The following is a 5889-nucleotide window of genomic DNA, read 5'->3' on the forward strand; positions in this document are numbered from 1 at the left end:
CTTGACAGCTTTGCTCTTCAATGTTCTTGGTCACATAAACAAGGTTAGCAGATGTTACACTTTTTCTCAGTCTCTTTGGTGCATTTCTCTGATCAAAAGTGCAATTCTTGATACGACTTGTACAAATTCCAAATCATCTAGTCACTTCACATCATTAAAGCAATGTCTTATTCCTTTTGAACAAATTTCAATTGATAATGTACAAGTGTCAGCTTTTTTCCACATTATCAATTGCTCATGTCATGTTGATCAAAATATAGTAGATGGTTCTCTGTTGAATAGTCTTACCCCTCAAAACATCTAGGCATTAGTTCCTTGCATAAGCCATTACATGCACAATTGTTGAACTATTTGTCATAAACTGTCAAGCATAGTTTTACACATTTCTATTAGACCTTTTGTACAAAAACAGGTGAAATTGACCCTCACTCATGAAGGAATGTAAAGTGTTAGTTCAACCAACAATCAACCAGTTGTCTAAATTGCTCAAAGTTGCATCTCATTAAGAATCAATTGGCAAGCATATATAGACAGACCACAACACAGAGTTGCAATTTTCCAATAATGGATGGACCAGCAAACGAACAGGGTCAACAGCCAAGAGGAGGAAGAAGAGGAGCAAGGATGCGTGGTGGAAGGCAAAACAGAGGAAGAGGCAGAAGAGTACATAGGCGCATATCTGATGACATAAGGACCACTATTGTAGACCATGTTGTCAATCATGGCCTTACAATGGCTGAGGCGGGTCGAAGGGTGCAGCCGAATATTGGTAGATCAACCGTGTCCTCAATAGTTCAAACGTTTCGAAGAGAGAACAGGTATGTCCACCAATGTACAGTGCACTGTTACTGTATATAAGCAGTATACTGTATACTTCCTACAATGCTTCATATTACAGCAGTCCACTTGTATTTCACAGCATACAGAAATATACTCTATACAGATACATACTGCATCTTACATGCAACCACCTGTATGTTTTACAGTAAAATGTGTGTTCGCATAGTTTTTGTCTATGTGAAAGTATGCGATGCATCACTGCATTTTTCCCCACATAGGACTGACTGCAAGATTACCTCAAACCGGTGGCAGAGGACGCCTTTTCACACCTCAACAGGAGGAGGCTATTTGCACCATGGTCCGATTAAACAATGCCATGAGACACAGGGAAATACAAAGGACCATTATAGAAGACAACGATGTCTTTGAAAACATCCATACGGTTAGGATCTCAACCATCGACAGGGTGCTGCATAGAAACCAGATGAGTATGAAACAGCTGTACCGTGTACCATTCCAAAGGAATGAGGACAGAGTTAAGGAGCTACGGTATCAGTATGTACAGGTAAAACATATATCTATGTAACTACTTTACAGCAAAATTTTATAGTGATACATAGTACAGTAAGCATAAACTGCACACATTTCCATTGCTGTGGAAGGAACATGCAATATATGTACATTTTATGTCACTCTTCCTTACCAAAACAAATTCAACTGTGTGTTCTGGGATATAGCGTATAATGGAGTTGGAATCAAGTGAACCCTCTCACAACTTGGTATACGTGGATGAGGCTGGCTTCAACCTGACCAAATGCAGAAGGCGGGGTCGGAATATCATCGGTCACAGAGCTACTGTGGATTTGCCAGGCCAACGGGGAGGAAATATCACCATGTGTGCTGCTATTTCGGAGCATGGTGTCCTAACCCATATCCCCCTTATAGGGCCATACAACACCCAGCATCTACTATTTTTAGAGACTCTCTACAGGGCTCTCATCCCTGATGATGAGAGGGGTCTGCTTAGAGAGGATTTGCCAAAGTATGTGGTCATTTGTGATAATGTGAGTTTCCATCGATCAAACATCATAAGGCAATGGTTTGTGACCCACCCGAGGATGCTCATAGAATTCCTCCCACCTTATTCACCATTCCTTAACCCAATTCAGTAGTTATTTTCAGCATGGAGGTGGAAGGTGTACGATCGTCAGCCACACACACAGATGACCCTGCTGGCTGCAATGGATGCAGCATGTGAGGACATCACAGTAGACGCCTGCAGAGGATGGATAAGGCATTCCAAAAGATTCTTTCCACGTTGCATTGGAAGGGAAAATATCCGGTGTGATGTGGATGAGAATATGTGGGCCGACAGACAGGAACGTCTGGATGTGGAGACAGCACAACAGTGCTGCGGGCAAAGTTGTGCCTTAGGGGTGGTTTCCTGTGTTTCTTTCTAATTTAGTTTTTTTCCTTTGTGCCCCTTGGGTTGTCCAGTCTCTTTCAATCAATAACCCACATACAGTAATATGTAAATAGTACTGTTGAAATTGATATATGCCATAGAAGTGCAGCCTTGTGCATTTTCAATACAGTAACTGTCATCCAAACTGTAGCCTAAGTTTACATCAGGTAATACTGTCAAAGTACACAGTTACATTGACAACATGCCTAAACATTTTGACGACCTTGTTTGTGAACAATGACTCAATGACTTATCATTCTGATGACACTGACATGATCATTGGCATGAATATTTACTTTTGAGAGATGTACTAAGGATTTTTAGTGACTGACTAGCTTTAGAAACATATCTATTGTATATTGCAGTTTGTACAAATTGTTCTGAGAAATGCACTTATTATTTTGCACATGTTAGGGATGATGTGAAAAATGCACCAAAGCGACTGAGAAAAACTGTAATGCGAGTGTAGCGACATGCTTGTGCTTCTAGTTTCGACAGTGCAGTAATATAACAAATTCACAACTACCTAATACACTCAAATGTAAAGGGATGGAATAAGAATATGTACATATAAATATATGGATGAGCAATGGCCGAGCGGCATAGGCAAGATGCAATAGATGGTATAAAATAAAGTATATACATATGAGATGAGTAATGTAAGATATGTAAACATTCAAGTGCCATTTTTTTTAAAGTGACTAGTGATCCATTTATTAAAGTGGCTAATGATTTGAGTATGTATGTAGGCAGTAGCCTCTGTGTCAGTGATGGTTTTTTAACAGTCTGATGGCCTTCAGATAGAAGCTGTTTTTTCCGGTCTCTCTGTCCCAGCTTTGATGTACCTATACTGACCTTGTCTCCTGGATGGTAGTGGGATGAATAGGCAGTGGCTCGGATGGTTGTTGTCCTTGATTATCTTTTTGGCCTTCCTGTGACATCGTGTGCTGTAAGTGTCCTGGAGGGCAGATAGTTTGCCCCCGGTGATACGTTGGGCAGACCGCACCACCCTCTGGAGAGCATTGCAGTTGAGGAAGGTGCTGTTGCCATACCTGGTAGTGATATAGCCCGACAGGATGCTCTCAACTGTGCATCTGTTAAAGTTTGTGAGGGTTCTAGGTGACAAGCCAAATTTCTTCAGCCTCGTGAAGTTAAAGAGGTGCTGTTTCACCTTCTTCACCACACTGTCTGTGTGGGTGTACCATTTCAGTTTGTCCGTGATGTGTACGCCGATTAACTTAAAACTGTCCTGTCGATGTGGATAGGGGAGTGCTACCTCTGCTGTTTTCTGAAGTCCACGATCATCTCTACTTTCCGGCTACCCGGATAAAGCACGAAAGAAGCTTCAGTTAGTGCTAAGTACGGCTGCTAGAATCTTGACTAGAACCAAAAAAATGTGATCATATTACTCCAGTGCAAGCCTCTCTACACTGGCTTCCTGTTAAGGCAAGGGCTGATTTCAAGGTTTTACTGTTAACCTACAAAGCATTATGGGCTTGCTCTTACCTATCTTTCCGATTTGGTACTGCCGTACATACCTACACGGATGCTATGGTCACAAGACGCAGGCCTCCTAACTGTCCCTAGAATTTCTAAGCAAACAGCCGGAGACAGGGCTTTCTCCTATAGAGCTCCATTTTTATGGTATGGTTTGCCTACCCATGTGAGAGACGCAGACTCGGTCTCAACTTTTAAGTCTTTAGTCTGGCCCAGGAGTGTGAAGGTGTATGGAAAGGCACTGGAGCAACGAACCGCCCTTGCTGTCTCTGCCTGGCCGGTTCCCCTCTCTCCACTGGGATTCTCTACCTCTAACCCTATTACAGGGGCTGAGTCACTGGCTTACTGGTGCACTTTCATACCGTCCCTAGGAGGGGTGCGCCACTTGAGTGGGTTGAGTCACTGACGTGATCTTCCTGTCTGGGTTGGCGCCCCCCTTGGGTTGTGCCGTGGCGGAGATCTTTGTGGGCTATACTTGGCCTTGTCTCAGGGTAGTAAGTTGGTGGTTGAAGATATCCCTCTAGTGGTGTGGGGGCTGTGATTTGGCAAAGTGGGTGGGGTTATATCCTGCCTGTTTGGCCCTGTCTGGGGTTATCATCGGACGGGGCCACAGTGTCTCCCGACCCCTCCTGTCACAGCCTCCAGTGTTTATGCTGCAGTAGTTTATGTGTCAGGGGGCTAGGGTCAGTCTGTTATATCAGGAGTATTTCTGGAGTATTTCTCCTGTGTCCTGTGTGAATTTAAGTATGCTCTCTCTAATTCTTTCTTTCTCTCTCTCTGAGGACCTCAGCCCTAGGACCATGTCTCAGGAATACCTGGCCTGATGACTCCTTGCTGTCCCCAGTCCACCTGGCCGTGCTGCTGCTCCAGTTTCAACTCTTCTGCCTGTGGCTATGGAATTCTGACCTGTTCACCGGGCGTACTACCTGTCTAGAGACAGCAGGAGCGGTAGAGATACTCTGAATGATCGGCTATGAAAAGCCAACTGGCATTTACCCCTGAGGTGCTGACCTGTTGCACCCTCAACAACTACTGTGATTATTATTATTATTTGACCATGCTGGTCATTTATGAACATTTGAACATCTTGGCCATGTTCTGTTATAATCTCCACCCGGCACAGCCAGAAGAGGACTGGCCACCCCTCATAGCCTGGTTCCTCTCTAGGTTTCTTCCTAGGTTCTGGCCTTTCTAGGGAGTTTTTCCTAGCCACTGTGCTTCTACACCTGCATTGCTTGCTGTTTGGGGTTTTAGACTGGGTTTCTGTACAGCACTTTGAGATATCAGCTGATGTAAAAAGGGCTTTATAATTTATTTTACTTAATTTGATCTCCTTTGTTTTGTTGGCGTTGAGTGAGAGGTTGTTTTCCTGACACCACACTTCGAGGGCCCTCGCCTCCTCCTTGTAGGCTGTCTCATCATTGTTGGTAATCAAGCCCACTACTGTTGTGTCGTCTGCAAACTTGATGATTGAGTTGGAGGCATGCATGATCGCGCAGTCATGGGTGAACAGGGAGTGCAGGAGAGGGCTGAGAACCCTTGTGGGGCCCCAGTGTTGAGGATCAGCGAAGTGAAGATGTTGTTTCCTACCTTCACCACCTGGGGGCGGCCCTTCAGGATGTCCAGGACCCAATTACACAGGGCAGGGTTGAAACCCAAGGCCTCAAGCTTAATGATGAGCTTGGAGGGTACTATGGTGTGCAGTGTGATGGAGATTGCATCGTCTGTGTACCTGTTAGGGCAGTATGCAAACAGAAGTGGGTCTAGGTTGGCAGGTAAGGTGGAGGTGATATGATCCTTTACTAGTCTCTCAAAGCACTTCATGATGACAGAAGTGAGTGCTACTGGGCGATAGTCATTTAGTTCAGTTATCTTTGCCCTCTTGGGTACAGGAACAATGTGGTCATCTTGGAGCATGTGGCGACAGCAGACTTAGATAGGGAGTGATTGAATATGTCCATAAACACACCAGCCAGCTGGTCTGCGCATGCTTTGAGGACGTGGCTAGGGATGCCGTCTGGGCCAGCAGCCTTGCGAGGGTTAACACATTTAAATGCCTTACTCATGTCGGCCATGGAGAAGGAAAGGTGGGCCCACAGTCCTTGGTAGTGGGCCGCGTCGGTGGCACTGTATTATCCTCAAAGCGG

Source organism: Oncorhynchus keta, chromosome 35 (genome assembly GCF_023373465.1).
Source record: "Oncorhynchus keta strain PuntledgeMale-10-30-2019 chromosome 35, Oket_V2, whole genome shotgun sequence".
Lineage (NCBI taxonomy): Eukaryota > Metazoa > Chordata > Actinopteri > Salmoniformes > Salmonidae > Oncorhynchus > Oncorhynchus keta.